The following is an 11873-nucleotide window of genomic DNA, read 5'->3' on the forward strand; positions in this document are numbered from 1 at the left end:
GGACCTAGGCTGCATTCTCTGGGGATCATGCACATGGTCCTTCAAGTATCTGGCCTCCCAAGCTGGTCTAGGTGTTTCTCTGTAGCAGGCTTGTGAGTCATTGATCAAGCAGTCTTATAATGTGTCCTTAGTCATCATCCCTCAGTTCTTAAGTGGATAGGAAAGCAAATTCTCTTTAGTTAATCACCTACTCTTCAGTGACCATGGCCTCCTAACAGGCCTCCCTTCCAGAAGGGGGCACATAAATTAGCAGAATTGGGAGATGGTGTGTATCTTCAGACTCTGGAGGCCTGTTTTGTCACATTCTGGGTTTGTGATCCCAGAAGGCAACCCTCATATCAGTCCACATCGGTTACAAGTCATTGTCCTCACATCTTCTCCAACCTCCTAGACACGCCTCTTTCCTGCAGGGGGCAGTGTATGCAGGTTTCCATCACTCCAATGCCTGCCTGGTGTTCTATATGCCTCTGCAGGGATCTTCTTAGAAGGTCAGATTCATCCTTGTGGTGAAGAATCCCATGCCTGTGTAGCAGAAATTCTCCTTTCTCCAGTGTCACGTGTCACCATCACTGATAGTGGTTTCCTTCATTCTTAAGAATTCTTCTTTCTCAACCTCATTTACCTACCATCCCCTCCAGGAAGCCATCATTGATCTACCCAAAAGGGAGAATGGGGTAGAATGAGGAGGAGAACATGACCCCAAATTGGAAAAGACCATTCAAAAGAGAGAAGTCCTCTTATGATCAGAGTCCACCACAATCAGCCTCCTCTGCTCCTACACAGGCCTCAGACTTGAGCAGAACTGACCTTCGCCGTAGCTTCTGACAGATGATGCCCCTACCTTAAGGCTGAGAACCTTGGTGTCTGGGACCTCCAGGTGTTCCCCGAAGACTTTGGTTCATAATGGGCCAACATCTTCGATTTAGTCTGAAGCACTTACTTCTCTTAATCTAATTATACACCAAGGGAAAAATTCAATGTATTTGATCAAGTCTGGCCAGTATTTTCTCTGTCTAACCCCATTAGTCTCATTCATGTGAAGGATTCCTAAAGCAATTAAAGTAACTGCTAACCCCTGAGGGCCTAGGCATGCATATCCTTCCCCACTCTTCCCAGAGCCTGGTGATCCCCTGTGAATGTCACAGGCAGGGCTATGCAATGAGTCCCTCGTAGAGCCAAGATGCCCTTTGGTGCCAACAAATTAGGATCTGACCTCACTTCAATTAGCAGAGTTCAGAGATGAGGCTAACTCAGCTGAGAATGTGGAGGGAGGGGTGCTGTGCTCCTGTGAGATTCTGCTTCACGATTCTCTCTTCCAGATGTTTATGTCACATACATTAGACTAGGTAGCCACCTAGAACTCCAGTGACCCACGAAATGCCTTCAAAGTCATTAGTCCATCTTGGAAGACCTCGGTATCCCATTAGCAATGTCAGCGCACACTGGACTCCAGCTGCTGGATCCAAGCGTGCTGAGGCTTAACCTCATTAAAATGTTTCCATGATACAGGGTCAAACTTATCTTGCCACCGGACTCCCTTCCTCTCACCAATCGCTGAGAAAACATTTTCTTTCTAATTAATTTCATGTAGATGAAACCTGCACAAATGTCAGTGCAACAAATTAAGACTTATTGATTATTGGCTTTTTTAAAATAGTTAATGGTTCTGTCCAAAGATGGAATATTTTAGGGACATCAGCAAGACATTCTAGCTTAGGTTGATTTTGGTTTTTTGAACAATGAAAATAATGTTGTAAACAACTTTCATAGAATCGTGGCCCATCTTTCTTCTGAAACTGATTTTTTTTTAATGGTCACAAAACATAAGTAGCTAGAAAACTGCAACTTAGAATTTAATAGAAAAACAAGTGAACTTTGACATTTATATTTCACATATAAAAAGCTCTGGAGCTTGGCCCCCTTTTGTGTTCCCTTTCTTCTTCTCCCTTCAAAATGTTAATAGAGTGTCAAATTTGTCCATCATGATTGTTGACAACAATAAGATAAAGCAAGTTCCTTATCAGAAACTTTGTTTGTTGTTGGAAAAGGGTGAAATTCTTGACCTAATACAGTAGACTTTACTAAGTCCTACTGTGCACTAGGTAAAGTCAAAGGAAGCCAGACTCTGGTCTCCAAAGGCTGCCATCTAGTTCAGAACACCTACCTACTCATTTTTTACTCTACACGGGGTAGAACCCACACCCACTCCTCATCTGGTTTATAAACCTTCTATAAAGTAGCTTGGGATCCCTGTTAACTGATGGAAAATCAAGGACCAACAGAAATGAATTGCATCAGAGATAACATTTCAGCAGAAACTAAAATATTTAAACTAGACTTTTTTGTAACATGTATCCAACTCATCAAAAACTTTTATTTTACCAATTAAGTGTGTCCAAAGCCTACCAGTGACATTTCCTAAAAGAAAGTAAATCAGGCTCATAATCTACACAGGTAAATTGCTTCAGGAAAAGATTTATAACAAACCTTTTATTTTCTTTTTTTCTATGTAACCAATTTGACAGGGAATATCTAAATAACATTCCTTCCTATACTCATTCTGAAAGTGTACATATTCAGTCTTAATCTATCAGAGCAGAGCCAGAAAATGGATCCTAGAGATCATCTAGTCCAGCACGTCATTTTATAGCAAATAACTGAAGTTGTCACTTAATAGAGGAAACATAATGTGTATTTCCATGTCTGTATTCAATATAGTTATTAACTATCATGTCCAGTACTGCATTTCAATAAAGTAAGCATGGATATTTTGGGAAAGATGCCCAGCTAGGTGATATCAATAAACAGAGAACCAACAAACCAACACAGGAAGAAATCTGGAAAAACTCACCATACTCAGCCTAGACCTGAGAAGCCCAGAGGGTATGAGATCCCTAAGTAGATGTGCTCTGGGACAGAGGTCCCAGCTGGACTATATACCGCAGTTATAGCAAATCATGGGACATGTTATCTCTTGAGCCAAATGAAAGAACAAGACCCTTCACAGAGCAGCACCTCATGGAGGTCTTTCCTTTTAAAGGAGAGCTTAGAATTGAAGACATGGGAACAGAGGTAAAGAACACAAGGACTGTAACGCTGCTGCAGAGGATTGGACCAGTTGATCCTTGAAGTCTCAGGCAGCTCCAGAGGACTTTGTATGATTTATTTTTATGTTTGTATTTATGTTCTGTCAACAACCCCCATAAGCTTTGGGATTGCTTTGATGAATAAATGATAAGTTTAAAAATGATAATGGTGCCATCAGGAGCAGAAACCAGTGCTGGTTTATAGCTATGTCTTAATCTGTGCTGCAGAGTTGGATACAAAGGGCAAGTTCTCTCATTCTGATTTGTCATGGCCAGTGAATGTGGGAGCCCTTCACCCTGGGTGAGGCTGGCTTCATTAGTCACATTGGGTCAGACAGTCAAATCTCTTACTCACATTCTTATTTGCCTCCTTTTAGAAATTTGCATCATACAAATTATGTGTCTCTTGGGCAAGCATATTGTAGGTGCAGCAAGAAAATTATTGACACAGGACGTGAACCAATGCCAAATATCTTGAAATAATCACAATTATGTCTCTAAAATTTTAAGATCAAAATTAGATTCAAATTCAAATTCATCTGCAGGAAATGAACACTAACAAGACAATGAGTTAACAGGAACAAAAATTCACTTGATTTTCAAAGGGTGAGTTCTGCTGTGATGCTAAACTCAATTATGCCAACAACATTGACTGGTCACAATGAACCCCATTTGTCAGAAAAGTTATTTGTTATTAATTCCCTTCTCTGAACGAATAATTTCATTATTTCACCTATTATGCTCTTACTGAAAAGACATGCAGTTTTTGTGATACAGAAACTCTTTTGGGGGGTGGGGCACACTCCCAGCCCTATTTTGTATTTTATTTAGAGGCAGGGTCTCACTGAGTTGCTTAGCACCTCGCTTTTGTGGAGGCTGGCTTTAAACTCACAATCCTTCTGCCTCAGCCTCCCGAGCTGCTAGGATTACAGGTGTGTGCCACCATGCCTGGCCAGAAACTCTTTGGAAGGTGGCAAATAAGACACTTGGCAGTGCTGACCTAACATATCTAATCAGTAGCACTGGCAGGATATGGTACCTAAAAATAATAATGGAAAATTTCTGTTTTGGGTGTCCTCCAAATTGTTCCTGATTAAGTCATAAAATCAAAAAAAGGGAAACTCACTACTTAAATCCACAATTGTGACTTTGGTTTGAAAAAGAGGAGACAACTAATATAAACTCTTGTAAGAGATCTTGAGATGAAGTACGAGTGCAACTTCATAAGTCTTCTCAAGGTGATGCTCTGATATCTTATAAATTTAAAGCTTTTATAGGCCAATGGTTACCTTTTGCCCACAGTCTAAATTAGTCTGGATATTTGTGCTAAATTGAACCATTATTCTTATTGCAAGCAAGTCAAAGAAGTAGACGACGTGTTTTTTTTCTTTTGGGGGGGGGTTATTTTTTTTATTTTTTTTTTATTTTTATTGTTGGTTGTTCAAAACATTACATAGTTCTTGATATATCATATTTCACACTTTGATTCAAGTGGGTTATGAACTCCCATTTTTACCCCGTATACAGATTACAGAATCACATCAGTTACACATCCATTGATTTACATATTGCCATACTAGTGTCTGTTGTATTCTGCTGCCTTTCCTATCCTCTACTATCCCTCCTCCCCTCCCCTCCCCTCCCCTCTTCTCTCTCTACCCCCTCTACTGTCATTCAGGAGAGGGATACATGTATAGTAGGCTGCAAAACAAAATAAATAAATAAATAAAATTTTAAAAAGTACACCCTCATTACATCAAGTCTTATCTACCAGATTCTAAGTTCAGTGGGGACCGAGATCATGTCCTGTATTTCTTTGGGTCATCCACAATACCTAGCTTACAAATAACAGGTATTTAATCAGAATACATGGGTTGATTAATTGGTGAATTCAGTAAATCTGGGAAGTCTGACATTCGAAGTCACTCTGGATTTTACTCAGACCCTTTCTGCTAACTGGAAAATGGCCATACTCCATTCCAGATAGCTGGAATTTCCAATATTGTCTTCTTTCATAGAACTGCTTTATTTTCGATGGAGGAACTATGATGTGAGTCTGCATTAACAATAACAATCTTGAACAGGGCCATTCTAGGATTGTGCATAATATCTCACACAAACCTCATGAAAATCCTGTGAGGAGAGGGTAATCAAGATCCCTATTTTACTATGAAGGAAAATGAGGCTCAAAAAAGTCCAATGACCTGTCCAAGGTGACACACCTAGTAAATGGCAGAGCTAGGATCTGAGCCCAGGTCAGTCCTCCCATTGTCTCTGCTTAGCCAAGTCAGATTGTTCTGTAAAGCCCAGGGGTAGATGCCACCAGCTTCCAGAACATCCCGGCTGGAAGCAGCCAACACTGCTACACCTCTTGGTACATCTCCCGCAGCCCTTATTGTGTACTGATGTGGGTAACTGTTTACATAATTGTCTCTCCCATTCGATTCTGATATTATCGTTGCCCTCAAGAACAGGAGACAGCAGAAGCCAAAAAGGTAGCAGCATGATAGAGAGAAAAAAATAGGAAGATGGACAGGAGCAAGAGGTGGGTACTTCCTGGACCACTAGCTGCCCCAGCTCCTAGGCCTCCTGCTGCCCTTCTGAGGAGGCAGAGGCACGCTCTGAGCTCAAACTGGTCTTCCCAGATGAGCTATCTTCCCAGATCAGGATTCCAAAATGGGCTTTCAGCCTGCATTCCCCAACTCAAACTTCCAGTAAAACTATATTTTATAAAAAGCCTGGCTCAACTTTGTCAATTTGATCTTTAAAATATTTCATTAAAGTATTATTTACCTTGACTACTGAGTGCTTTGGCAGGGCCTCATATCTTGCACACAATGCAGATGTCCCCTTTCCTTCACCCTGGTGGTGACCCTGTTCGGGAGTTCTCTGCTACCTCTAGAGCAAAGCCTGAATCACCTCACATGAAATGACCTTCTTCCATTTGCTCTTCCAACTTGGTCTTCTGTGTCTTCTCCAACAATCTGTCACTTCCCCTTTCCTGTCTCTGTTCAATGTGTCCCCAACCCCAGAAGATTTAATATATTCCTTCCTTTAAAGGCCTAATCTATGACTGGCTCCTTTTTCTTGAATCAGATCCCACATTGCCTCCCCATTGGCCCAGGCCCTGCAGGCCTGCCCAGGCTCACCCACTGTATTGGAGACTCCTTGAGATCAGGGGCTGCCTTAAAACCATTGTTTCTTCACCCTCTCTGCCACTCCTTACTCCAGTGTCTCCCAGTAAGCTACTGAGTTAATGCTCAGTAAATCAGTTCCTGTGTTGGATACTTTGGCAAACTCTAGTTTATTCCCACCTGACAGCCAACTTTTTCTTTAACACATGATAAGTAGAAGCAGCAGCCTGGGAAGTGAGCCAGGAAGTCCTCTTCCTGGATTTCACGTGAAAGCTTCAGAGAAGACAAGAAGATGAGCTTGGGAGGTGGCAAAACCAGAGGGACATCCTGGGGCTCAGGGCCCTGCAGGGAGTGGCAGTTCTAGGACTTGAACTTATTCTGATTTTGCCTTTCATATGACCTTGAGTCCTAGAGACTACTCACCCCCACCAGTAGCCCAAACTGTTCTGATTTCAGCTCAGTATAGAAAAAAATAAAATACTTCTATAGGAAGTCTTAGCTTTTTCAGACTGGAAAACAATTTTCTTAAAACATAGTAGATATTAGGACCTAAAAAGAATCATCCAAGTATTAATGGTTAAAGAGGTTTACTTTAAAATGTGTGATCAAAACTGGAAATGGATACCTTTGTGGGGAAATATTGATTGCCAAATTTAGTTTCATTTATTCATCCATTCAATGAATATTTATTCCCTTTACTGTGGGTTAAGAGTGATGACCAAGATAATCTAGCCTTGTGGGAATTTTACCACATATATTTTAAGTCACTTCTGAGAACTTTTACAAATTATATTAAATCAACCAATAATTAGATAGTAGAATAAATTATACATAGCTTTCCTGTGTTCATACATGAATGCTCAACCAGTGTAACTCCACCTCATACACAACCACAAGAATGGGAAGTTATACTCCATATATGTCAAAAATACATTCTACTATCATGCATAAGAACAAATTTTAAAAGTTTAAAAAAATAGCAATTATTGAGCTTATAATTGGTGCCTGGTCTAGATTCTTGAGACATATTAGTGAACAAAATAGAGATCCCTGTCCTCAGGGAGTTTATAGTCTAGTTGAACACAATAGATGATAAGCATGATCAGTAAGTACTTTATACCCTTTAGAAGAAGAAATAAGTGTGTTGGCTAAAAGACAAAATAAAGCAAGATGGGAGTGTGTATAGAGCTTTTGAGAAAAACTAAGGAAGCCAGAGTGGCTGGGGTGGAGACAGGGAGAGCAGGTGGACACAAGGCCAGAGAAGTAATAGGGCAGATTGTGTAGCTGTGTGGTCACTGATAAGACCTTGGCCTTTACACCAAGTGGGAAAAGAAGCTACCAACGGCTTTGAACAGAGGGATGATATGACATGACTCTGTTATAAACACATCCCTCTGCTTGCTGTTCTGAGAATAATAAACCGGGCAGAGGGGAGGAGCTGGGGTAGAGGAAGGAAGCTAGATAGGGATCCCTTAGCTCAGGATCTGAGTGAGAGAAGGTAGTGGCTTGAACCAGCATGTGCGGATGCCAGGAAAGGGTCAGATTTCAGATTTATTTGTTTCATGTTGAGGATAATAGTATCACCTCCTATAGTTGTGGTAGGAATCAAATAAGATCAGACATGTAAAGGGTTTATAAGAGTGCCCAGCACATAGCAATTGCTTAATAACCAATACTTAATAGTATTAATGTTGTTGTTGTTGTCTATGACCCTGGGAGTGAAAATCACACTCTCATAGGCCAGTACAAAGTCTGGAAAATCGAATTTGAATTTGGACCCAAAGTGGAAAAGTCCCTCTCTCTTTCCTTTTGCCCACAATGCCTTTGCTTCAAGGGCAAGGGCAGCTTGTGATCACCAGTTCTCATTTAGTGCCTGTGTCAGTACAGAGCCATTTTGATCTCCCAGCCCTCACTTTCTAACTCACCCTACCCTTCCGTCCCTCACAAAACCAGGGCTCCAGAATGAGTGCTCATGGTCACCTCAGTGAGGGAGCATTGGATGCCCTGTTCTTGATCAACAGATTCTTTTTTCATTTGTCTTCAACCTGTGGTGGACAGGGGGCTCTTCATCCTGGGGGAGAATCTGGAGTCCTGGTGCCCCTTGGGCCATTGTGAAGGTTCCCCGTCCAGCTTGCCACAAGAGTTCTAGAAAACTCTAGGGGCTCAACATGGGAAAGCACTCAGCTCCCTGTTACTAGAACGCAGCCTCACTCTCAGGAGAAGAGGCTGCCGGAGAGTGCAGTCGAGTGGAACGGTTGGAGTGTACTTTAGAGAAATTTCGCCAAAAGGGAAAGTGGAGACCGTCTCTTTTTTTAATTCCCTACCAAAAAAAAAAAAAAATTCTCCAGAACTTAAAACTATTTTAATCAGCTGAAAAACATACGTAGGCTTTACAGCTCCAAGACGGCTTGCACAGGCCCCGATAAATGCCTATCGCTCATTTGCATACGCTAACAGCTACACTTTAATCAGCCTCCTAATCCCTGATGGTATTAATGAATTTTTTTATGCTTTTTTTTTTTTAGTATCATGTTTGCTAATTCAAAAATGATCAGCGGCTTCTGTGTGCCTTTTTTTATGCAGGAAATAATGGGTGAGCTGGGTACTCCTGTTATCCCGCTCTCACAAATAATTAATACTACAAAGGGTACAAATCAGTCTGAATGCGGTGCACAAAGGCACGGGCTCAGCAAAGGCCCTTTCTCTGTTTCTGTTTCTCCCTCCCCCACTCCCTGTTTTCTCCCTTTTCATTTGCTCCTTTCCTCCAACAAGAGGTGATTTCCAAAGATACCTGGGCAGGCAAGACAGTGGCCCATCCAAAATATGAAATTCTCTGCCACCCTCTGCCCCCATCACCACCACCAGGATCTGAAGAATCAGAGGGTTTGGATTCCTCCCAAGACTAGTTTTCAAAGCACTAACTGCAGAAGAGAAAAAAAGGAGAGAGACCGAGTAAACTTTCTGACCTGCGAGTCCCCTGCATTTCCCACCTCCCTTCTTTGTTCACTTAACCTGTAAGAACCTGGTAGGATCCTGGTGCTGCCAGGACAAGGGAGATGAGGGAGCATCTCCTGCCTTACACGTTGCTCTGGGAACCCTGGGATGGTCTGGCAGATAGCAGCCCCGGCCAGCCAGAGAACAGGGAGCCAGGAACAGGATCCCAGTGGTTCGTCCAGCTACAGCTGGCCCAAAATTACTGCCAACATGAGACATTTAAGCCTACTGAGGGAAAAAAGGAGAAAGACAGTGTCAGAAATTAGTCCTGCAGAGAAACAAGAGAGGTTTCCATGGATAATGGAAATTCACAAATAATTCAACATGGCTGCATAACCCAAGACCATCAGCCAGAGGCAGGAGAAGGTGGTGCCAACCCTGGACCACCTGCATCTGAACTCTCAAACTGAGTAACTGGCCATAAAATATGAATACAATCTGATGCATGGACATCTATAAGTAAATTAGATGGTAAATTTATTATATATTTTTAACAAAGAAAGAAAGAACCCTACTAGATCCAAAAATACCAAAGTTACGTCCAGATATTTTTAAAAGGTCGGGGAGAGGTTATGCCATTCATATATTTGGGTTTATATGAATATATATATATATATATTTTTACATTCATAATTTTTAAAATTTCCTTATTCAGGGGAATGCAAGGAGATATGATGACACAATCTAATTTGCAAAGCCCTTTTCATGCAGCAAGGGTAATGTGTTGCATGAATATGCAATGATCATCAAATCAATGGCCTCCTGCTCTCACGCAGTGCCCATCTTATCACCTGGCAACCTGTCACTAACCTGTAGTTATTGGGAAAGTGGCTTGTACTACCATACAATGGAAAGTTACAAACACCTTCATTCTGATGTCTTGTCTGTCTTCTTCTAGTTAAAATCTTTATTCCTAGTTGAACACTTTCTGGTAGACAGTAGGCACTCCATAGAGGTTTAGTTGAATTAAACCTCCATGACATTAAAATACTATTATTGGGAAGATATTGCTGACCTTGAACTTATCAAATGGTAAGATATCTGGCTTCATTGTATGAAAAAAAAAGAAGTTAAAATCTAAGGATATCATTTGTCTTTAAACTTATCAGAAATGTCATAACGCATTCTGTGAAAATGAAATCATTTTCTGCTTTTTAAAAATTTATGAGAATTTAGATACTCCTTACCCAACTTCATTCCATTTGCTCCCTTCACCCTTAGCTGACCCCACCCTGATGCCATTGAATACTCAGTGCTAAATGTCTGTTGTGCCAATATCTTTGGTATGTCCCCCAGGAGCCCACTGGAGAAAAGAGGACCCCCCCAGGGCATCACTGTTTAACATTTGATCTTTTCCCTCTCAGCAGGTATTATTTACTTGTGCTATTGTTCCCAACAGCAGTGCTTGACCCTGGTTGCTCATTAGAATCACCCAAAAAGCTTTAAAAAAAAATGCTTCTGCCCTGTCTTATCCTCAGATTTTATAGAAATTTTTTTAATTGTGGATGGGCAATTTATTTATTTATTTATTTATTTTTATTGTGGTGCTGATGATCAAACCCAATGCCTCGCACATGTTGGGCAAGTGCTCTACCACTGAGCCACAACCCAGCCCTTAGCCTCAGAATTTTTTATCTCGTTAGTCTAGTGTTGAACACATGACAATAGTAGGTTTAAAAATCTGACTGGGTGATTCTCTTATGCAGCCAACCTCTGCTTCATAGGATTCAATGAATTTGTTTTAGTTGTATGCATTCCCAACTCCATTATTTTTGTTTCCAAAAGTGTGCCCCAAATCATCTATTTATACTTGTGAAGTACTGGAGGAGCCTGCAGAAGGCATCTGTGATTTCAGTGTTGTTGTGTGTATTCACGTTCACGTTCCTCCAGGGAGCCCATGCCAACAACCTGGCATCTATCTATCTGCATATCTAAAGACCAAAGTTCTCCCAGACATAATATTGCTTTTTTACATGAAATTCAAGAGCAACCTCACCAGCTGCCTGAAGCCTCAGTAGAACAGATGCATGCATTATCCTCTTTTTTGGGTTTGACGGCAAATTGTTCCTACTCTTCCCTTCTTGGGTTGAAGGGTGATCTCTGGAGTTGGTTCCATTAGTGGAAGGAGTTTAGGATCACCAAGGAAAATCATCAGAAGCATCTTTAATTTCACCAAAGTAATAGGTAAGCTGAGAAGTTGGGTACCAAAGGGACAGGTGTATTATGAAAATGAGATTTGCTCCTGATCTTGTCAACACAAAACAAAACCATATGCTGGCAAAGTGGTTTATGGAAGAGCATTGCTGGTTGGTTGACTTTTAAGAATCCCTCAAGGGCAAAAAAATTGAAAATAAATGCAAATAAGAGAAAATTGGGCTAATAGCTCTTCTGAATGCAGGTGGATAGCTAAGGAGCTGAAGTAAATCCTGGGGACAGCGGATCCCAAACACTGCAGTGTGCTGTGCTTGATAATGACACAAGATCACATTGGGTTTAATTCAGAGGAAGCCCTGGGTTCTCTATGAAATACGGCTGGAAAGCAGCCATTTTCTCCCAGACACAGAACTCTCTCATCTTTCTTCAAAAAAATGGCTGATTTTGAACATCTTCCTACAAGGAAGGAGAACCATTGGTTTGTTTTCATTGTAAACTGTGTTTG

General features: G+C 41.2%; 1 long non-coding RNA gene across 1 annotated transcript in view; it reads right to left on the reverse strand.

Moving 5' to 3' along the window:
* Positions 1-6969, reverse strand: part of LOC125613632 — a 129004-nt gene extending 122035 nt beyond the window's left edge. The window contains exon 1 of the long non-coding RNA XR_007344198.1: positions 5880-6969. This is a non-coding gene — a long non-coding RNA (uncharacterized LOC125613632). The remainder of the gene's footprint in view (positions 1-5879) is intronic.
* Positions 6970-11873: the final 4904 nt, after the last annotated feature.

This window comes from Marmota marmota, unplaced genomic scaffold, assembly GCF_001458135.2.
Source record: "Marmota marmota marmota unplaced genomic scaffold, marMar, whole genome shotgun sequence".
NCBI lineage: Eukaryota > Metazoa > Chordata > Mammalia > Rodentia > Sciuridae > Marmota > Marmota marmota.